The following is a 25,014-nucleotide window of genomic DNA, read 5'->3' on the forward strand; positions in this document are numbered from 1 at the left end:
CTGGGACCTGAAGGATTAAGTAGCACAAACGTGTGCTTAGCGTCACAAGACCATGTACTCTGGGAACATGGCGCCCGCTAATCTGTAACCGTCGCGAGCTCTCCTGCCTGGATGATGGATGAGCTTAGCTAGCGGTTCGTGCATTTCACTTACTGAAACGGGATGCCCGGTCTAAGGACTTCCTCATTTTGACGGCTTTTGGAGCCGTTCTGTGGATAGTTCACCCGGCACCTCGATTTGCTTTCCTTGCCACATTTGGCCAGACGGCCTCGGTGCTGCGCGGAGAGCCGCCGCCGCTGGGACGCTGGGAGGTGTCTGGGCGGACGCAGCAGCACGGGTAGGTAGGAGCAGTCGCGCAGCAGCGAGGGTCGGGCTCCCACACAGGAGCATTGATGGAATAGGAATACCGTGTAGTATTCAGGGGACAGAAAAGAATCTACTGGGAAAAGCCAACACAGAAAATCTTGCGCCAGCATTCATCCTAAAGGTACAGAGGCTGGAAAATGCGAGAAGGGATCCAACGCCGCTGCTGATGGAGGAGAGCGCTGTAGGGAAGGGGCTAGAAGTCCTAACAAAACCTCCGTGAAAATGGGGAACAAGACCAAGTCGATCCTCACCGGCAGACGAGAAATAAAAAATGGTGGCTGCAAGCTTCCGAAATTTTTCGGATTCGGGGGCGTGTTTTGCTGTCCTGAGTCACGAGCTAAAGAACAGCAAAACGTACGCCCCCAAATCCGAAAGAGACGGGGCTTGTTTGGAGTGACTCCCTTCTCTTCCAATGGCTGGCCTCCGTTTAAGAAGCCAGCCAATGGAAGCGAACGGAGCAGAGAGGCGGGTTTAAACTGCCCTACTCCAAAACATAAGATCTCCGGACCGCAGCTTATAGGTCCCTCGACCTAAAAAGGTCTTTCATAGAGAGGAGATGGGAGGAAACAGAGAGCAAACATTCTTTATTATCATCAAGGCTAAAAAGGCCACACAGTGAGCTGAGCCTGCCAAAGCATTTTCAGCCTTTTCTACAACGTAAAATGCGTGTTAATTCAGCACAATTGAAAGTTCAAAACACATTTTCTAAATTAAATGTACCTTCTATAGTGAGGTTAAATCAAAAATAAACACGATTAAACATCCATGATTAATTAATTGAGCATGGATTTACATGATTTTATTTGCAGGCCTCTTTCATCTTTTCCCTTTTCATGCACCAAAAATGCCACTTTTAAAAAGCATTTGACCAGGCCTCATTTCATGTTTTTCACTTTGCATGCACCATAATCTGCGTGCCATTTTTTAAATGCAGTTGTCTGAAACTTAAAACGGAGCAATGCATAAATCTAGGTGAAATCTGAGCTACTTCACATGTACCACACCTGTCATAAACATGCAGAATATACACTTATGATTTTAGTTCTTAGGATCTGGATAAGCTCATAGAAGCAAACTTTACCTGAGTGGGCCTATAGGCCTCCACTCTAATGACACAAGTAAAAAGGTCTGCCCACAACTCAGCATCCCTCGACAAGAACACTTCTCTCAACACCTGGGAGACCTCTAATGGATCCCCGTCAAGAATAGAGTAACCTTCAAGATACTCACCCATGACTACAAATGCCTCCACAACACCGGACCCAAACACCTCAACAAAAGAATCTCCTTCCACGTACCCAAGAGAAACCTCCGATCTGCTGCCCTCGTCAAAACCCTGCGCATCCCCAGAGCTAGAACGAGGGGGAAGAGCCTTCTCCTACATCGCGGCCAAGACCTGGATCAAGCTCCTGATCAACATCCTCCTCTCTGCACATCTTCAGGAAGACCCTCAACACCTGGCTCTTTGACTGACTGGAGCTGCTTACTACCCCCACCCTCCCCCTCAACATTTCACCACCCCCACCCTTGAGACCCTCATGGGTGAGTAGCGTGCTTTACGATTCACTGATTGATTGATTTATAGATTTATACGGAAAACACAGTGGGGCAGATTTATGAGGCCCTTGCGCCTCTTTGCGCCGCAATTGCGTCTCTTTATTTGACGCAACGGTGGCGCAAACAATGCGCCCTATTTACAACGTGACGCATCTAGGAGATGCGTCACGTTGTAAAGCCCTGCGCCATAAGGAGGCGTTCCTGCGCAGGAACGCCTCCTGAAAGTGGCTGAGTGAAATCTTTAAGATTTCACTCAGTCACTTCAGGCCAATGCTGCGTCAAAACCCTGCGCCTGCTTGAAGCAGGCGTAGGTCTTGACGCAGCATTGTGAAGATGAGGCACCCCCGAGCCTTGCTGGAGCTGCGTTGCGCTTGCGACGCAACTCCAGCAATGCGCCACCTTTACGGCACAGATGCGTCACGCATCTGTGCCGTTTTTGCCCCATGGTGCGCCACATTGTAAATGCGGCGCACCATGGGTGGCGGAGCTGTGGCGCACTGTGGCGCACATTAACTGGCGCATCCCTCGGGATGCGCCAGTTAACATAAATCTGCCCCAGTATGTTTTAGCCACTGATTTACATGATAAACCCTCTACAGGGACAGTAGTTCATTGTCAGTAAAATAAGGGCATGTTTGGTGCACCCTTCAAAGTCACAAATGGGTCTAGGACTTCAGTCATGACAAGGGACAGGCCTAGGCCTCTGTACACACACTAAATTAGTGAGATGCTAGGGTCAAAATAAAAAAACTTGATATTAGATACACAGAGTCAGAGACTCAGAGCAAGGTAATACTATGCTTGTACACCATGCAGGGTCCCATCTAAACATCTCTTATTTTGTCTAATTTGTCCAAGTAGTGATCATTGCTCTGGGGTATAAACATTGAAGGACATTTGTTTACCTGTGTTCATGAGCACCATCTTAATGGCACCTTTTTGGAACTATTGTCAAGAACTGGTGTGAAGGGATTCTGCACTTTGGTGCCATTTTAGATAGACATTTGCATTCTCTATAGTATATATATTTGAGGTTTCTGAAGCAGTTTCAATGTTTTTGTCACCATAATTCTATTTATTTAGTGATGGGTCTCATATTTATAAAGGAGATTGTTTACCCGGGACGTGTGTGCAATATGTGTTTATTGCCTAACTGCAATAAGAAGACGTCTTGTGCTTTTTAAATCTGACTACCATGTTACAGGGACATTTATAATAATTTCCCATAGGTTAGAGAAGGGCTATCCACTGGTGTCTGATGTATACTTGGGGTCTGGATATTTCTATCCCTTATATCATAATATCTTGATGGTTACAAATAATTAATTGGATCATAGCTTCATAGTACGTTTAAAACAGTATACGGGTGGTCACAGACTTCCTATTAGGGAATGGGTCCTTTGTTCATTAAGCAGTAGACTGTGTAGTTCTTCAAATTCATTCAATCCTGAGTATACAGTATCAAACATATGAATCCACCTCACTTCCTTCTGTGCTTATTTCTTTTCTATAATGCCTCCCCTCACGTCAGTTGTGAGTTTACCCAAAACCATCTCTTTTCTTTGCTCAGATGTCTAATTAAATAGGGGTACACTCTGGGTGCCCTGGACCACAGAACCCTGGTCTGGGGGTTCATCTATTTAACAGGGAGGCGCAGCAGTGAACTTGTATAATTATCAGAGAACAAACACAGAGACTGCACAGTGAAAACACACAGGGCTAGAAAGCATGATCTCCATGGCCTTCTAGGATACTTTTGGCATCAACAGTGCATCTACCTTCTATGCCCCAACATTTGCATAAATATGTTAGTAAGTGGTTTAAACCCCATAGAGCCTTCAACCCCTTATACCTAGAAATCTAACATAACTTTGAGATCTCTCTTGGGGCAGTTTCACCTCTAGAACCCAACCCCTTCATTTCATTACCTACAAGGACATCTAGAAAAATCGTATGGGCGGACCTTTCGAACAGCACATATAGGGCACGGCACAGTGTTATGAATTTGACGATATTTTCATACATGTTAATAACTTCTGCATCTCTACGACTTTATTGTCTCAGTGAGTAGAGCACATAAATCCAACACTCAAACTCTTTCTTTCCCTGTGCAGGGTGTCTTTATTTTGGTGTTTGGCTTGCTAATGAACGAGAAGGTAAGTCCAATTTATTTCATCTTGACATCACTTAAAGAGGCTTATTTTCAAAGAAATTATACACATGTCTTGTTTAGCATATGTGTACGGATGGATTTATTTATTTCTGGTGAATAATGCTTCACTGTACGGCCTACTTGATGCTATGTCAACTTCCTGTGTTGGTGAAACAGAAATAGAGTGAGACTGTGGGTCATTGGTGGTTCTGGGCTAAGAGATATCTGCTTTCATTAAGGTCACAAGCGAAGGCAGCAGCCTCTTATGGCAGTGAGCTGTGGGGTCACAAAGCAGGCAAGGTCATGGCAGGGGTGGAAAATTGTTTTCTCAGACGCCTACTTGCGCTTCCGCAAGGTACGCCACTCCTCCCCTTAAGACTTGACCTGGGCCTTCCTTCTATTGCCGAGGATCTTCTGTCCAAGCCTGTGAAGTTCTGGCATCGGATTTGGACCACCGAGGAACTGCATCACTATAGACAGGACCTTATTCACGTCATGAGGCTGAATGCCAACAGCAAAATTCCATGGCTGGCATTTATCAAGTCGGAACTGTTTAGCTTGAATCTGCCAGACTTATGGGATGACCCAGCTCAGGGCTGTCAAAGGATTTCGCGAAAAACCCTTGCCCAGCTGTACAAGAACAAACACCTTGCTGCCATGGTTAATGCCCATGATAGTGGCACCTTGACGGGACGTTTTTTAGAATCCAAAAATTCCTACGCATTTGAACCTTTTATGGATTTTATTTTTCCTCTCTTGGCAAGGAAATTGTTCCTGCAATGGAGGTTTGGTACACTACCCACCAAAGTTTTTACTTATAAATGGTCTGCAGGGGGTGACAAACTTTGTCCATGCTGTAAAGCCCACGACGAAGATGATCTGCACATTATGTTTTGTTGTCATGCTTACCGGAGCCCGAGGAGGCGCTGGATAGCACCCTTGTGTCGGAACTTGGGTTTTAGGAAGTACCCACAGGCTTACAGGGTTTTGAAGACTAATACTCTGGGCCATATTGTGTTTGCGGTCTCTAAATTTCTAATGGCAGCATGGATAATAAGGAAGAAAATGTCCCCCTGACTTACATTATTCTGTATTCTGTTCCTATGCAGGCCTAGCAGGTCATTTCTACTTTTATTGTAAATACTGTGTTTTAAAAGTATGTACTGTTTTTTTTTCTATTGCATCTTTTATGGACCTTGTGGCCGAAATAAAGAATTTTTGGAATTGGAATTGGCTTTCATTAAGTGGGAACTGTTGGGACTGGCAGTGTCTGGTTGGGTGGTGAAGGGATGCCCCCAGCCAGGCAGAACTACCACTCCCTTCAAAGGCAGGGAATTACACTAGCTGTATAACCCACATTCGAAAATATTACGAGCAGTACTAGGCCCACTTGTATTCTTATGATACAAATATTATGCACACTGTGGACAATTCCTAATCTAGCCCCTTCCCCTCCCAATTGAGAGAGAGCTCCCTTATGCTGTACACAATATCACAACTATGCACATACATGAAAACAGAACAGTTTTTAGCAGCAGCACGAGCGGGAGCCACGCGGGAAACCCCAACCCCAATATCAAAAGATATTGGGCTTTTAGCAACAATCAATGTATAATGCAGCACCGCTGGCCAGTGTCGAGAATCATAGGCAGTCCACACACAATCACTCCTACTCATGCACCACTACGCAGTGCAACAGATATCAGCCAGTCCATAGGCCACACCCTTGCACACACATACATACTCAGCGCCCTAATGCGGTACCATTAGTACCAAGCCGGTCAATGGTCCAACCTCTGCAGACTCCATGGCCCAAGCCTCCCTCCATCTTCTACTTCACCCCGATTGTCCTATACCCCCAGATGGAAGATAACTAACCTCGCCTCCCGGACACTGGGCCGCATGAGGCTGAAGTACTACTTAGTGTGTGTCCTCAGGAAGCAGATGCGAATATGTAACAATTTAAATTAGGAGCTAGACATAAACAAGGGACAGGCTAGCAGCCACTCAGGAAGTTCTACCACAGGTCTCAAAACACAATGGAGTCATGCAGTCTCTTGACCTGCTTCCGAACGGTCTCGGAAACATTTCTTCAACACAGTCAATCTTTCTGGCTACCTGGCATCAAGACGTCTTCAGGAGGGGCCAGGTGTGGAGAGGGCAGTTAGTCTGCTGCGATGAGGGTCAACAAGAGAACAACCGATGAATGGGGATTAACACAGGGGAGCCTCTTGATAGGATGAGGCACCCTGATAGGTACAGAATGATCCGGGCACAGCAATTGGTGCACGTTCGTATGAGTTGCACCAAGCACTTCAGATTTCAAACACAATGAGTTGTAGATTCCACGCCTCCAAGGAAAGGAGGCACAATGACTGGTGCAGATCGATTGCACCAGGCAGTTCTGGTCAGATACTTTAAAGAGGTGCAATTCTGTACTTCCCTGGAAAGGAGACACAACGTCCAGTGCACGATAAAACAGCGGCACCAGACCAGTCTGGTCACACACACACAGGAGCAAGTTCAGCAGAGCCACATGAGATCGAATAAAGCACTACTTCAGGTACACCTCCACCTCTGTGGGTCGGTCCCTCTGAATCAGACACTGTACGCAAGGAGCATGCAGTCAGCATTTCGCAGGAGAGAAATACAGCACGATCGAAGAAACGGGACACACGTTATCCAGTAACTAGTGAATCTGCTCACCACCAACTAGATGCTTATGAGTGTTGAGGTCCCCTTACTACAGGAACCACAAGTCTTAGATGCGGCTGAGATTTCTGGGCTCCACACTAGACAATCCAGTAGCCGAGGTCGACACTTGAGAGGGCACCGCTCCCCAGATGTCACAGGTAGATGGGGTAGGTCCCTCGTGGGAGATCTTTGATGTCGCTGAGATCTCTGAGAACAGGAGGCCCGTGGTCAGGCCCTTGGAGAGCACACTTCATGGCGCCACACTTTAGCAGGTCCTTGGCCCAGGCCAGCCTCTATTTGGACAGTTATCCTCCATGTGCACAACAGAGTCCACTGACAATGTGCACCACGCAGTCCGTGTACTCCAGCTCTACATCCCCACAAATGTATCACACCCTTTGCTGAAGGATGGCACCTGTAGTTATAGTGTTGCGTTTTTGAAGTTCAGGGTGGTTTAGTGGTTTCCCTTTGAAAAACAGATGTCTCTTCTAAATTGTAGGCCTGTCTGCCATGGGGCCGTCAAATCCAGATCTTATTCTTTAGTGGGGCCATGATCCGGCCCCTAGGGGCTAAGTGTCACAACCACTATCTTCAGTCTATCCAATTTGGCCCTCAAATGGCAGAGGTCTGCCGTTCCCATGGGATGCCCATAGTTTATGGCTGTCGATTGGGGAATGCACAGATGTGCTCCCCTAGCCCCTGGTGTCCACTGGAGCCAGAAACCACGGTCCACAAGGCTCTTGGAGCATAGAAATGTGCATATTCTATAAGTGGCATTTCTAAGTGAGTCACGCCAAAACCCCTTTTACCTACTGGCAGGTCTTGGCACTGCACGTCCATTGATATGAAACATCATGAGGCTTCTTCAATGCAATCCACTATTGCAGTGATAAGTAATGTCAACCACTCCCCATGTTAACCTAAGAGAAGGGCAGGCCTCACAGGTAGGGAAACAAACACATAGGTATTCCTCACTACCCGGGCACACATGTGTTATTGCCCACACCGACCTGTGATGGCAGGAGGAACACATAGTTCCTAGCACCAGTGGTGCAAGTGCACCGCTCGAGTTTACACAGCCGACTGGACACAGGTTTAACTAATATGTGTGTCTGCACACACATACCAGCCTGTGTTTGCAGGCGGCACATACAATCACGGGCACCACAGGTGTGGGTGTGCACTCACAGTGGCCTACAATATCATGCTGCCCATGACTTAACTCATGATAGACACTAGGGCGTACCCACTGATCTGCAGCACTTCAGCAGGGCGTCCTTCATCCCAACATGATTAAGAAGGGTATGCACGCTTTTACGTGGCTGGGACTGGCAGGTCATATGGATTACCCAGGCCCTAGCACCTTTGGTGCAGAGGCACGCACACCACCCTGCTCAGACCCGATGGACATGAGTGAATCCCCTTTCGGGTGCAATTGCGCACTCCTGGCCATCGATGGTGGACAAGGCACATTGTCGCTAGCACCATGGATGCAAGCATGCAGACACAGGCCAGCACTGTCATGCCTAACCAGACATGCACATATACGCTTATCAGCCCATGGTGGCAGGCCGTAAACCTATCCAAAATGCCATAGGTGACATAGCGCACCCTCCAGCCTGCCACCGGCGCGACACGAATCCAGAACAGCATCAGGGCCAGTGCGTATACCTTGGTCTAGACCTTGGTCCTAGACCTGCCCGTGTTCCAGAACAGCACGGCCTTGACAGTGAAGACATGAGCTGGGCCCTCAGGCCACTCCAGAGAATGGACAACACCCCGGCATATCCATGGGTAGAGCAGAACTCTGAGGCAGGGGAAGCCCCATGTAGTGGGTTCCTCACTTCCTGGGCACGGAACATCCGTATGTGCCCCCTCGACCTTCAGCCTACCACCCTTCTGGTGCCCTCAGGATATGGGATGACCCACTCAAGGTTGATTGAGGCTTAAGTGATGCCAACTTAGGCAGGGTCACCTTGGCGCCCCACAGACCTGTCCTGGCAGACCCATAGTGTTGATGACTATTTGGTGGGTGGCACACTCAGTGCTACATCCCACACCAACCAGTGCTGTACCCACCCCGGGTACCTGGTGTACATGTTTACAGGGCGCACAGAGGTACGGCACCCATAACCCATTGTATACACAGCCCAAACCCAAATCGGGATGAGGCGGGAGCACGCACCTTACCACTACAGGGGGAAGGTGGCTAGATTCCAAATGTTATGCAGAGAGAGTCGACAAAGACCAGGAGAAAAAGTGAAAGTTTTGGGGCAATTTCCCCTAAGGAGGCCATGTCCAACAGGAACAAAGACCCAGAGAAAAAGTGAAAGTTTTGAGGCAATTTTCCCTAGAGAGGCCATGTCCAACAGGAACAAAGACCCAGAGAAAAAGTGAAAGTTTTGAGGCAATTTTCCCTAGAGAGGCCATGTCCAACAGGAACAAAGACCCAGAGAAAAAGTGAAAGTTTTGAGGCAATTTTCCCTAAGGTGGCCATGTCCAACAGGAACAAAGACCCAGAGAAAAAGTGAAAGTTTTGAGGCAATTTTCCCTAGAGAGGCCATGTCCAACAGGAACAAAGACCCAGAGAAAAAGTGAAAGTGTTGAGGCGATTTTCCCTAAGGTGGCCATGTCCAACAGAAACAGCTTAGTAAAGGTAGGGGATGGTCTTTGGAAGTAAGTCACTATAGGCCTCGAAGAGGTTGCTTCCATGGTATTCAGTCTATCAACATTATATAGTCACCCATCCCACACTGGTTAGGTTGCTTAAATAGTCAAATACAGTGTAAGTTTACCGTATTAAAGAGCATTGTTTGCAGCAAACAGGTGCCTGATACCTGAACACCTTACACCAAAGTTTGCGAGAACTGTTCACCATGAACACAACTGTACTATATGCAATGGTTTAAATAAATGAACTAGTATACACGCATTAAGGCCAGTGGCAAACACAGCTCTGTAAAGTTACCGAGCATGAGTACATCTGGATAGATCATTCATAGAGGCACATCACTAGTCATTCTGGTGACTTTGTGCGGTGCCCTCCCTGCTGTCTGTTATAAGAGTAATCGCCAAGATGAGTTTGCATTTGATGAAGGTGTAATCACCCAGAAGAGTTTGCATGCGATGAAAGTGTAATCACCCGGATGAGTTTGCATGCGATGAAAGTGTAATCACCCGGATGAGTTTGCATGCGATGAAAGTGTAATCACCCGGATGAGTTTGCATGCGATGAAGGTGTAATCACCCGGATGAGTTTGCATGTGATGAAGGTGTAATCACCCGGATGAGTTTGCATGTGATGAAAGTGTAATCACCCGGATGAGTTTGCATGCGATGAAAGTGTAATCACCTAGAAGAGTTTGCATGCGATGAAGGTGTAATCACCCGGATGAGTTTGCATGTGATGAAGGTGTAATCACCCGGATGAGTTTGCATGCGATGAAAGTGTAATCACCCGGATGAGTTTGCATGCGATGAAAGTGTAATCACCCGGATGAGTTTGCATGTGATGAAGGTGTAATCACCCGGATGAGTTTGCATGTGATGAAGGTGTAATCACCCGGATGAGTTTGCATGTGATGAAAGTGTAATCACCCGGATGAGTTTGCATGTGATGAAAGTGTAATCACCCGGATGAGTTTGCATGCGATGAAGGTGTAATCACCCGGATGAGTTTGCATGCGATGAAGGTGTAATCACCCGGATGAGTTTGCATGCGATGAAGGTGTAATCACCCGGATGAGTTTGCATGCGATGAAGGTGTAATCACCCAAATGAGTTTGCATGCGATGAAGATGTAACCACCCAGATGAGTTTGCATGTGATGAAGGTCAAATCAAATGAATAACTACATTCAAGTCTTCTTCTGCCACTACTTTTTTCCTTCAGGTGAAGGACGCCCTGCTGAAGTTTTTCAGAAAATCCTGTGCCTCCCATCCTCATGTCAGTCAGTCCTGTCAGTTTGGTGAGTTTCTGTAGTTCCCTGGTCATCTTAAACTAGTTTGTGCTTACCGTGGACTTTGTTGACTTGTGAAGGCGGGCATCAGGGTACCGAATGTCACCAGCACCACTATCATCAGGCAGGGTAAAGCCCCTGTGAATATGTGAGATGGACATGGCCATGCCCAGGCAAGCTTTGACAGGCACATTATGCCTGCTGCATGTTTCAGAAAACCATGATTATTACAGAGTGAGGCATACCCACATTTGTCCTGACTTGCCTTGGGACACATATCGTAAACAGGGACTACGCAGGATTTCAGAATAGGGGTGCATTAGTCTTTGTTGTATGCCTGCTAGAGCCAGCACCCTGTTGAAGGTTGCTTGACTCTGTGGCTTGCATTAATCTCAGAGTTCTCAGCATGGACTTGGCTGTAGATGAAGGTGGTGACCATGCCTGGTCTTGAGTAGGGTGGTATCTCAATGAACACGGTCAAAGCTTCTGAAAGTGGATGCTTGGATTTTCGTCAGAGCGTAGGTAGGAGTTGTTGCAAGTGCTAGATCTAACAAGCGTGGAATTTTGGGCCAGGATTATGGTGGGGGTTGTAACTACGTTTGGGTCAGTACATTGCAAGCAGAGAGTACTGCCAGGTCTTCCGGGGCTTAAATCTAAAGCTGGGTTACCCGTGTGCTTTGAAGGATTGTAATAGATGCTATCAAAGGCTTGAGACAGGGGCCTGAATCTGAGAAGATTCCCATACGGATGATTCCTATACAGGCATTATAGAAAGATATGCCAGGGGTGGACTTCGATGATGCCCAACTTAGGGCCTTATATACAAGATTTTTCCATAGAGCAGTGCCACAGGCCTACCTTCGGCGCTACCTTATATTGCAACAGAAAAGGGCATGAATGTGCTGTATCTCTCAGATATGGTGCATTCCTGTCCTTTTTCCATGTGCTGGAACCCAATGGGCTACCACTCGCCAACGCAGGAACCTTTGCACCATGGTGCAAGGGTGCCTGCATTGCATGGAACATTGTTTATGTGCACGAAGGGAAACCTCCCTGCACAAAAACAATCACAAGAGGCTTTTCCTCTTTCTATGTGTGCTGCAGCATGGAGAGACGTACATTTTGGGCACGCCGGGGCAGTGTCAAAAAAATAGGTGTTGCTGGGAACGCCACCAGCAATACTCATTCCACTCCCCTTTAACGGAGAAAACTGCGCTAAAGGGAACGATATTTACAAGACTTCATTAAGCCATGCAAAGTGGCTTAGTGCTGCTTGGTAAATATGGAGCAAGCCCCTGCACCATCGTAGTGGCACAAAAAGTGACGTTTAAGTGTCGCAGCCTCATTGTAAATGAGGCCTTAAAGTCAGATCTAGGGCACACGTGGCTCATTCTAGTGCTTATGGCTGATAGCCACGGTATGGAGTGCGGGGTGTATTTTGCAATGTGGAGCTGCCACTGTATACCCCTAGCCTCGGCTACCATTGTTGTGGCCTTAAGTAGAACAGCTGCCATCTCAGTGGCCAAGAGCTTCAGGGACATGAGTATGGAAAATGTCCAGTGGTGGTGATGCTTAGTGAAGAGTCCTGGGGCCTGTCGTGCAGGAGTTGAAACAACCTCAGCATGGCTACTTGAGGTGCTGGAGTACAGGTGAAGATGGGATGCAGGAGTGCAGGTACTGCAAGGTGTGAGAAACACAGCCCCATGGAGAGGCATTCATATTTTCCCCCATGACCTTGGGACTATTGGTTGCACTGTGGCTGTGGACAAGGATTGCACAGCGATGGTCTTTCTTTGCAGCAATGGGTTCCTTGCCTAAAGTAAATTCTACGCGTATGATCAAACAATGTTACTCTAATCCCCTTTACTATAGAATATATGTATAGATAAGTACATACATCAACCCCATCAGATCTGAGTGTCCTTTCTCTAACACCTACTGTTGCAAACTGACTGCAACTGTGGGGCACACAAAACACTTTTTTTACACTGCATTCTACACATCATGGCTCACTTATCTGGGATAGAACCACTAGAATATGACAGATTCCCCTTATGAGCACAGTTCACCTTACACCTTGCACCTCCTTTCACATAAGCAACAAGGTGATGACAACACTCATTCCATTAAAAAAGACCTCACTCAGGGCCAGATGTAGGTGTCCAAATACCTGTCGGAAACGGCCGAAAATACCGATATTCGGCCGTTTCCGACCGGTATTTGGACATTGGTATGTAGGAGTAGCAAACATACAGATTCGGTAAATTTACCGAATCGGAAATTTTACAGAATCTGTAAAATTACCGATCGCTAAAATTACCGATCGGTAAAATTACCGAATCTGTAATTTGTTATGTAGGTAGCACGTTAAACAGTGCTACAGGGCCTTTAGAATTCGTTATTTACCACCCAAAACTATTGGGTGGTAAATTACGAATTTCTGTGTACATGCACATCTGTGCATGTACACCTGTGCCATGTGACACACATACATGCCCTAAGGGCATGTATGTGTGTCACATTGCACACAAGCCAGAAACAGGGGTGCAACAGAGTGTCAAAGTGACACCCTGTCCCCCTTGCAAATTCGGTAATTTTACCGAATCGGTATTTACCGATTCGGTAATTGACATTGATTCCTATGGGCCTCAAGGCCCATAGGAATAAATGGCAATTACAGAATCGGTAAATACCGATTCATTAATTACCGAATCATACCGATTCGGTAATTAATTCGTTAAAATTACCTACATCCCGATTGCCAGTTCTTAAATACCGAATCAGTATGATTCGGTATTTAAGAATCGGTAATCTGGGATTACCTACATCGGGCCCTATGTGTTCTCTACATACAAGCACTTTAAAACAACACCAAATCTCAGTTTATAAAACACATGACAACAAAATATCAGGATATCATCTAACCTCGATCTACCACTGCTTACTATTTTGTTTAACTCACCGAACTTTACTCCCCCTATAGGTTTGACTATTTGACCAGACTGGCCACTCAACCTGCCAAAAGCCACCCCACACACATATTGAGCTCTCCTTCATTTAGGTCCACCCTTCTTCCGGGCCCGGTACTGTTTCCCTGACCCCTAATGGAGTGGCTCACCCGGTTGGGCCCCAATGGCCCTCTTACGCCTCCCCTGTGCCGTCACTCCCTTCCCCAGCCCCTAGAGGTCTCTCCCTCGCAGCCCTACTCACGCTCTTATTCGGACACATCATGGGGGCCCCTCGGCCACTGCCTCCCCTGCCACTTTTCGTACACCGCCAGGCTCCCCGTCTCTTGGACCCATCTTATGGCCCACACACTTGACCTCAAGCTACTCTCTCTTAATGTGCACGCGGGCTAAACTCCCCCAGCAAGCGGCGACAAGTGTGGCAATACCTCCTACAGCACGACCCAGACATTATCTTTCTGCAGGACACCCACCTCATTTATGCAGGCTGCCATTGCATGGCACACTCCAACTACCTCCATCAACGCTGGGCATACACCACCACCAAAACCTTGGGTGGTTCTTAAACTCACCAGGGCCCCAGGTGGGAGGTTTATCACTCTCACGGTGGCGAGAGACGCCCTGACACTGCTCAACCTCGACGTGTCCAATCAAGCCCAAGACACTTTTATACACCGGACCCTCTCGGACCAACTTAATGTAGCGATCAGCGACTTAGTCGTGGGGGGCAACTTTAATCTGGTTTGGGACCCACTGCTAGACAGAAGCACCCCTCATGTCCAGGGTACTGGAGCGACGTCCGGTCCGCTTAAGAAACAGATTCGGGATATAGGTCTGGAGGACACCTGGCGCTACCTTCATTCAGACTCTAAAGACTACTCCTTCTACTTCCATGTGCACCTGTTCTACTCCCTCATCGACCACTTATTTGTTTCTGTTTCCCTATTCCTGCTATCACCTCAGTGAACATAGCTGACATCTCCATCTCGGATCACGCCCACACTGACCTCATTTGCACATCTCGCACAGCCCGACCCTGTGCGCCCCAGCGCAGGCGTCTTACCACACAACTCCTGCAGAATCCAGTTGGCAGGGCAGCAGTTCAGGATGCCATCACAGAGTAATTCCAGCTTAATACAATGCCCAATATCTCCCCCCACATTCTGTGGGATGGCTTCAAAGCCACCATGTCACCCTTGAGCGCACTGACAAACAACACCTCATGTTACGAGCTAAGCGCCACCTGGCCTTACTGAGGGGGCAGCTTTGGGCCCTACGGGTCAACAAGGCAGATCGCTCACTTCTCGCCCATAAGCAAAAATACTATGAGGGGGGAGACAAGGTAGGCTCTCTTCTGGTGCACAGACTGTGTCACCAGCACAGGCGCTCCCACATTGTAAAGCTCCAGACAGCAGACTCTGCCTGGGCGATCCAAGAGGTGGACAAGTGGGAAGCCTTCCAGAACTATTACTGAACTCTCTATGCCCCAGGAGGAGACGATCCCGCTGAGAAAGACAACTACCTCCAGAACTGTCCTTGGCCCCCTCTGGACCTTTGCCACACTCATGACTTGGAGGAGCCCTTTTTGACTAACGTACTCCGCCGGGCACTCCAGGAACTCCCTAAAGGGAAGTGTTACAGATAATACTGGAACATGTTATTTTAAGATCTTTAATCCAGAAATTGTGGCACAGCAACAAACAGCATCTTGCTGGCAGACAGGAACAGTGCAACTGACCTGGTGCCTAGCATCAGTGGGGGTTCTAAGTAGAATCACAGCACTACTGAAAGATGCACAATGTTTAAAGGAACATTACTATTTGGCCAAACCGAAGTTTTTAATGGAGGAACATTTACCTTCAACATTTTCTCACTTCCCATACAAACTTCACATTCTCTTACCTTACGATCCGCCATTCTATCTATACCTGGCCACCAAAAATAATTTCTTATAAGACGCTTCATGGCAGACATTCCAGGATGCATTCTATGAGCAATATCTAAAATCACATTTTGCATTTCAAAAGGAGGAACACATTTCCCAGACTTGAAAACCAAACCATTTTCTAACTCCAACTCATCCAAAACAGGGAACATAGGGATGGCACTATCCAATATATTCTTTTTATCAGGCCAACCCTCCAGAATGTACTTCTCAATAGTTTGTAAATTGACATCGTTAACATCTGCAAGGTTCCAAGCCTGTTCAGAAATATCCTCAAACGAACCCGCAAGAACATCTTGTAAACGAGAAACAACTTATTTTCCAACAGAAGTTTCATCACTACTCGAATTACAGGGCATGCAAGACATAAAATCTGCAATTACATTCTTTTTACCAGGCACAAACTCTGGTGTAAAACAATATTCCTGCAACCTTGAAGTCAATCTAGCTATACGAGCAGTAGAACTCCATCCACCACCCGTAGACAGAATGTTTACCAACGGTTTATGGTCAGTACGCAAAAGAAACTTACTACCCCATATGTAATTGCGAAAATGCTCTATTGCCCAGACACAGGCTAAAAGTTCCTTTTCTATGACTGCATATCTCCTTTCAGTTTCATTCAGTGTACGTGAAGCAAAACAAACATTCCACTCCCCCTTACCCGAAATTTGAGATAGTACAGAACCCAAACCATACATACTAGCATCCACCGTGATTATACACATTTTGTTCAAGGAAAACGGTCTAAGGGTGGGGGCTTGTAGAATATCAGACATGATGAGCTCAAAAGCTTTTTGTTGTTCATGTCCCCAAACAAAAACAGCATTATGTCTGAGCAGTTTCCTTAAGGGCTCCATTTTGGATGCAAAATTGTATACGAATTTGCTATAGTATTCGCACATACCTGCAAAAGAGAGCAATTGTTCCTTATTTTCAGGAGCAGGAGCATTAGTGATGCCATCAACATTTGATTTATTTGGTACAACACCGTCACCTGACAATGTATGTCCCAAGTACTCTACAGAGTGTTGAAACATTTTACATTTACTAAGTTTTAATGTAAGACCATTTACTCTCAGTTTTTCACACACACACCTTAAATGTTGCAAGTGATCTTCATTATTAGTTGAAAAAATCAATATGTCATCCTGGAAACATCTAACAAACGTATCCAAATCTCTAAAGATATTGAACATGACTCTTTGAAATACTGATGCCGCCGATGCTAAACCAAAAGGCATTCTAGTATATTGATATAATCCTTGGGGGGTGATAAAAGCTGGTAGACACTTTGATTCCTCAGTAAGAGGCACCTGATGGTAGGCCGATCTCAGGTCTAAAGTTGAAAACACCTTCGCCCCCTCCAACATCGATACAACTTCATTTATGTTTGGAAGGGGACGAAAATCCACAATGATACCAGCAATAAGAGCCCGAAGGTCCACACACATTCTTACACTTTTATCGGGTTTCCTCACCAAAACTTTCCTCACCAAAACAATGGGAGAAACCCATTCTGCCGATTCAATAGGCTCAATAATGCTCTCTGCAACCAAATCATTCAGCATTTTCTTAAGTTCCTCTCTAACATTTATAGGTACAGCTCTTAGTCTTTGTTTGAGAGGAATAACACCACTTTTAAGTTTAATTCTATGTGAATAATTCTTGATCTTACCCAAAGTATCCGAAAATACATCTTTGAATTCTCCTTTAACTAACATTTCTAACTTATCTGATTTTTCTTTCTTAACCACTGCAATATCATTTACCTCCATATTACTATCCAACATCACTGGCTCTTTAGCACGAGGATTGAGAATAATGCCATACTTCCACTGGTCTCTCCATCCCAGTACATTGACACCTTTGATGGCTATATATAATTTAACACTCAAACATTTAGGGGTCGATTAGGATCGCGGACGGACTTGCGTCCGTCCGCGACCCCAGAGCAGGAGGGAACCTCCGCATGGCATGCGGAGTTCCCTCCTGTGCAATTAGGATGTGACCGCAAGGGTTGCGGTCACATCCTCTATTTTTAACATTGCGGCAGGTGGAGCTTCAAGCTGCACCCGCCGCAATGTTAAAAATGCACGCATTGCATTTGCATGCAGTAAGAGGCAGGCACCGCGCGGTGCCTGCCGCTTTCTGCATGCAAATGCAGGGGGGTACCATAGGTACCCCCCATGTGCACCCCCCACCCCCCCTTCACCTAGGGGGCCCGCAACGGGCCCCGCAGTGAAGTTCCGTATGTTTTTCCACGGCGGAAAACCCGCCGCGTAAAAGCATACTTTACAGGCCATCCTAATATGGTGGACGGTGTCTGACAGACACCATCACCATATTAGAGCTTTTCCGCCGCGGTTGTAAGCCAGCCACGGCGGAAAAGCTGCGGACGGAAACCAGGACCCACCAGCCATCCTAATGTGGCGGTGGGTCTTTGGTCAGTCCGCTGAGGTTTTTCCGCATCCTCTGGGCCGGCGGTGCCTTCCGCCGGCCCCGAGGATGCGGAAAAACCGCGATCCTAATGACCCCCTTAGTTTTGAAGGTAAGATCCACCACAAAAAACCTAACATATCAATTTTTTCCTCATTAAAGCTTACAGCAAAAATGTCAGATGGAAAAATATTCTTCAAACACAGGATAGAATTAAGTCGTAAATCAAAATAGTCCTTAGTAATAATCGTCCAAGGAGAACCTGAGTCAGCCATGAGATCTAACTTGATACCTAAAACTTCAACCTCACACAATGGTTTTTTAATACAAATGCAATCAGAAAGATCATTAACATTTGAAACACCCTCCATCAAATATACCACAAAACCCTTCTTGTCCTCACAGTGACTCCCATTACACTCACACTTACTCACTTTGGACATTTCTCCTATGACAGATGCCACCTTTGCTTGAGAATTTGGTACAATTTTTTTTACATCTCTACACATGTTAGAAAATGTCCCAACCTAGCACATTTCCTACACTCTCTGTTGACAGCGGGACATCCCCCATATGAAGCCAGATGTGTTCTACTTCCACATCTAAAACATATGAAAGACTTGTCAAATCTTCTTACATTTCCTTGCACATTTATCCTATTGGAATTAAAATTTAAATTGGGATGTGCATTTCCACTGATAACTGATTCTGTGCGTTTTACAAGACATACTTCATCCACAGAGTCACTTTTCTGTTCACTGTGTTTCTTAATGGTACTCATCCACTTTTCAGACTGTTCTAAAGATTTTGCAATTGCAATGGCTTCAGATAACTTTGGATCACCCAATTCCCACAACCGTTCCTGTGTTTTCCTATTTTTAACATGTACAATAATTTGGTCTCTCAACATTTCATCACACATACTGCCAAAATTACAATGTATGGATAACGACCTTAAAGCAGTAATAAACTCATCAAAAGATTCCGTATCAAGTTGCGCTCTGGTATAGAACTTGTACCTGTTCAACACAATATTTGTAACTGGTTTAAACCTCTTCTCTAATCTTAATAAAGCTTCCTTGTAAACATTAGTGCCCTCACCCTCCCCTTCAGAGGGCGGAATTTGTGGAAGAGCCCTAAACACCATTTGTCCCTCAGACCCTAAGCAATGTAAAAGAATGCTCCTCTTCCTCTCTGCTCCCATGCGTTCGCCATCAATTGCCTTCATGTAATTAATAAATTCCTCCTTCCAGCGTGTCCAAGGCAAAGGTGGATCTCCTTTATGTTGCAAAAATTTCTCAGGTGGATCAAATTGCATGGCCATGAGAACTCTTCTTAATAAAAATAATTATATGTACACACCAAATTCAAGGAAGCACCGAAAAACACAACATAAAATATATGTGAATGAATAATAAAAATCTAAGAAATATATTTAAATAAGTATATGTTGATGAAATGTTCCAGAAGAGTTAATTACTAATGAGGCTTATTTCTCCCAAAGTCATCCAAGCGTCGTATCTGATAAAGAAAAAGTCTCACCTGTCTCCAAAAAAAAAATTGCTTTAAAGGAAACAAAAATTCTTCTTTTTTTTTAAGAAAACAGAAATCAATGATCTCCAGATACTACTTAACTGATGAACAATGCTGATGTAATGTCATTACTGTATCGTATAAATGTTTTTTATACGATCGTTTCACTTGGTGACTCGTTGTTATGGAAACCGGATCCACAAAATGGCCGCCACGTTTTCAATGACGTTGCACGTCGCGTAGCGTGGTACACGCCAATCCTAATACGGTTCTCTTACAGACGCGATTGCAGAATACTCAGACAGCGTCATACACCAATGCTGAGAAACTTCTCTCTCAGATGCGGGTGCAGAATCTTCAGATGCCGTCACGAGAATGCAGGCGCACGCCAATACAATCCAGTAAGTATCGCTCGCGAAGCTCAAGAAGCATTTCAAAAATAAACTTAAGCTCAAATAGTTCAAATTGCTTAAAATTCCTCTTCTCCCGACCCAAAATGAATGGAGAATTCGGGTTTCCAGGAAAACGAAGTAACAATACTTCCAAAAAGCGATACTTCCTCCAAGTTAAAATCCAGGTTCAAAGTTAATGCAATAAGTCCTTTAAAAATTTCGATTCACTCCACGCCTGTGCCACAAAGATGTTGATGGAGTGTCCAATCTTCTTAGTTGACCCTCGTCGCCAAAATTATGTTACAGATAATACTGGAACATGTTATTTTAAGATCTTTAATCCAGAAATTGTGGCACAGCAACAAACATCTTGCTGGCAGACAGGAACAGTGCAACTGACCTGGTGCCTAGCAGCAATGGGGGTTCTAAGTAGATTCACAGCACTACTGAAAGATGCATAATGTTTAAAGGAACATTACTATGATAAATATATACAAGACAGAATGTAACAGGAAGTCTCCTGGTCCTGAATGCCTTCTGTTGTCCTTTTATGTGACTTTCCTTCTGCAGCTTCAAGGCCCCCCGCTCACGCTTTTTAACTCTCTTACTTCCTCCACCAGCCTCACTCCCACTATGTCTAATTCTGAAATCATTCTGATTCCCAAGCTAGGCAGGGACCCTACTTTATGCTCTTCCTACTGCCCAAAAGCCCTCCTAAACACTGATGCAAAGCTCTATGCCAGGATTATGGCTAATCACCCGGAGTGCCTACTTTCTGGATTAATAGAGCTGGATCAAGTGGGGTTTACAAAAGACAGACAAGGCCCAGAAAACCTCCATCGCTTGGCCCACCTGGTCAAAAAGGCGCCTGCTCTCCTCCTTTACTTAGATGCCAAAAAGGCCTTCGACAGGGTGAGCTGGGCCTTCCTGAGGACGGTACTGCTGAAAAAAGGGCTTGGCATCTCATGATTAAGAGATCATGGCATCTTACACATCGTTCACTTCCTCCATCCTTGTTAGCAGCACGACCACCAATTCCTTCTTATTGTTCCGAGGCACCCGCCAGGGCTGGTTGATTGCCGATCTCTCTTCGCCTTGGTGGTTGAACCCCTGGCTATCCAACTCTGTTTCTTGGTTGACATCAGAGGCATCCCTTTCGCTGGCCAGAAACACAAAGTCCTGCTCTATGCTGATGACCTCCTCCTGGCGCTAACAGAGCTGAACACCTCCCTCCCTGCAAACTTACGTGCGCATCTCCAGATACAAAATGAACCTAGCAAAGTCACAGGCTCTCAACCTCAATCTCCCGCCTCTGCGTCTCCTGCACCTTCAGGTGCTTTCTCCCTTCCAATGGGCCTGCACTCCGTACAGTATCTTGGTAGACTCCTTTTCTTCCTGGATGTGGGCAAACTGGCCACGCCTTTGGAAGGCGATCCAAGAAGACATCCTGTGTCAGTTTTGCATGCACGCACTGTTGAGGCAATGGGTCTGCCGATTGAAGATGTTGCCTACTTTAAGTAATGGCACCTTATTATTTGCAAAACTTAATAAACAGACTTTGAGCAACAAACTGTCTAGAAGGCCACATAACATACTATCCTACTATTCACACAACATGCTGTACTGCAGACAATTCACTCAACATGCTATCCTGCGCCCCATTTACTCAACATGCTATCCTGACCCCCCGTCACTTAACATGCAGTCGTGCACCCCTTCACTCCAAATGCTGTCCTGCAGTCTGTTAACTCAAAATGATGCCCTGGGCCCATTTACTGAACATGCCACCAGCGGCCTATTTACTCAACATGGTGCACTGTGACTTATTCACTCAACATGCTGCCCTCCAGCTCATTCATACAACTTTCTGCCCTGCTGCGTCCCATTCATTCAACATGCTGCCTTGCGGCCCTTTTACTCAAGATGCTGACCTGAGGACCATTCACTCAACATTATGAGCTGCAGCTCTTTTGCTTAACATGCTGCCCTGCAGCCTATTCACAACATGCTGGGCCGCAGGGGAGCATGGCTTTGTGTGATTGGGTGAATGGGCCGCAGGACAACATATTTGAGCGACTGAGCCACAGGGCAGCATGTTGAGCGAATGGCCCGCAGAACAGCATGTTGAGTGAAGGGGCCCCAGGGTACCACATTGTGAGTGAATGGGACATAGGGCAGCAAGTTGGGTGAATGTGTCGCAGGGCAGCATGTTATCATTGGCCCGCAGGGCAGTATTTTGAATGAATGGGATGCAGGACAGCATATTGACGAATGGGCTTCAGATCGGCATGTTGAGTGAATGGGCTGCAAGATGACAGGTTTAGTGAATAGGGTACAGGGCAGCATGTTGAGTGAATATCCCCCAGGGCAGCAAGTTGGGTGAATGTGCCACAGGGCACCATGTTGTGAATGTGCTGCAGGGCAGTATGTTATCATTGGGCCGCAGGGCAGTATTTTGAATGAATGGGATGCAGGACAGCATATTGACGAATGGGCTGCAGATCGGCATGTTTAGTGATTGGACTGCAAGATGACAGGTTTAGTGAATAGGTTACAGGGCAGCATGATGAGTGAATAACCGCAGGGCAGCATGTTGAGTGAATGGGGCTCAGAGCTGCATGCTATGTGAATGGTTCCAAGGGCAGCATGTTGAGTGAATGGGCCGCAGGACAGTATGTCGACGAATGGGATGCAGTTCGCCATGTTGAGTGAAGGGGCTGCAAGACAGCATGTTGAGTGACTAGGTTACAGGATTGCTTGTTGAGTGAATAGTTTGGGCTGCAGGGAAGCATGTTGAGTGAAAGGGCACTTGGGAGCGTGTTGAGTTAATGGGCCGCAGGGCAGCATGTTGAATGAACGGGCTGTAGGGCATTATGTCGAGTAAAAGGGCCGCAGGCAGAGGTGTTTTAAGGCATGGGCAATGTGGGCTCTGGCCCAGGGCTCCAGCCTTTCAGGGGGTCCCCTGACAGAGCCAGCTCTGTTCTGCAGAGTCTCTTTCCTTGATGACTGTGAATCATTATTAAACAGATCGTTTCAAATACTGTTTTCTTTTAATTTATTTTTAATATGGGTGATGTGTGAGAGTCTCTGACAGACATTTTGCAGAGAAATGTTGTTTGCTTCATGCAACATTCATAAAAAAGTTTTGTATAGATCAAAACAGGACCTCACATATGAGAAATGGGAGGGTGTCACAGAGATTATTTGAGGTAATATAAGTGAGCTGCTACAGGTTTACAATATTAAAAACACTATAACCACACTCAGACGATGAGGGTACTCCTGTTGTGTGCACAGTGGGAAATCGCTATATACTCATTAATACCTGATATATCTTTTTCTAGAAGTTGACGCTCACTTGTAATAGCCCATCGTCAACATAGCTATTTAAATGCAATAAATCAAAAGCACCCCAAGGAGCATCCGCGTATAATTACACTAAATCAAACGCATTGAAATATGCAAGTTATCTAAACACCAAGAACTAATTTCCGAACAGGTTTCTTTCAGCAATATATCCAATTCTTTTTAATTGCTTCAGTTACATTCGATGAAACAATGTCCATAGTACAGATATTTCTCAAGATCCTCACGGAAAGAGGTTACTTGGCTTTATACACAGTTCATTTACTACAGCCAACGCGTTTCGTCCCATCTGGGACATCATCAGGGCTGTAAGAACAAAAAACATAAAGTCACCAAAATGCCAAAAAGCAAAATCAATCTACATCCTTATTATTCTATTCACCATCAAGCATCCTGCCTATATACCATTCTGAAAACTGCATTTATAAATTAGGGCCAGTCTGCCTATATACCATTCTAAAAGTATGATCCTGTCTATATCACATTCTATATTCATTCTTTAACAGAAAAACAGAACCCAAAAAACATCACAATGAGTACACAATCGTGATTAGGTTTATTTCACTAATTAGAAAATGACTTATTATTGTTGTACTCTTAATAAGTCTCACCTTGAACTCTATGTGGATGTAAACAACATAATACTCCCGATATATGGTAAGTTCTCTTGTTGACTCCTAAAAGTCCACACAATTTAGCAAGGTATTACACCAGGAGAAAAGAAAAAAAGAAAGAAAAGTATAGGATTAGATATCCAAGCTCTAATGCCCCAATACTCACTAGAAAACCTGCTTATTAGACTCACCTAATATAATCAGTAAGTGCCTAGTAGTCCATCAGAAACTCCCAAATCCATCGAAAAGCTTAATTCCTTAAAAACTTTCATTCCAGTCGGAAAAGACTAGTCCTAATATTAGGGAGACAGATTCCTAATTATTCCCATCACTTTACATTAATATGGATAATCACTAAATTCTTGTAAACAAGAAACTCACCTTATCTACATTGTTTAGGAAGGCCACCCACGTGTAAAAGCTCAAATATTCCAATAACTTGCTGCCTATCTTAAAAAAAGGGGAGACAGCATGTGAATTAATCACCGCGTTCCTTTCATAATTGAAACAAATGTCCCAATTTTTACTAAATTCTTCTCAGAATGTACTAAAAGCGCTTACCTCAATTTCTGTAAATTTCAACCAACCAATCCGTTATCTTCCAAAATATTCTGCCATCAAAAAATATATATCCAAGCTAGCTCCTGACAGCAACCTACAGTATAAAAGAATCCCATTACTCCTGATGAAATTACGAGTTTACTACTCCTCGTCATCCATTCCTTCAAGGCACTCACCTTCCAGATGTTCTTATCTTCACCGAACAACCTTTCGTCTCGCCGGCCGGTCCGATAAGTCCCGCCGTACCTACAAGCTGTTTCTCTACCTTCATTTATGTTCCATGTCCACCAATTGAAATACCGGTATACTCCCACGTGGTGATATGCAAGTCCACCCCAGATCCCTATCTGGTCCGTACCGTTTACCAGTCACACGGGCCAATCCAAGGCATTTCAAAATGCAAGCACGTACTAAAGCAGTTCCCTTTCTGGTCCGAACCGGAAAGTCTAAGTATTATTTCCTGTGAGTCAA

The sequence above is a fragment of the Lissotriton helveticus genome, chromosome 6 (assembly GCF_964261635.1).
Source record: "Lissotriton helveticus chromosome 6, aLisHel1.1, whole genome shotgun sequence".
Lineage (NCBI taxonomy): Eukaryota > Metazoa > Chordata > Amphibia > Caudata > Salamandridae > Lissotriton > Lissotriton helveticus.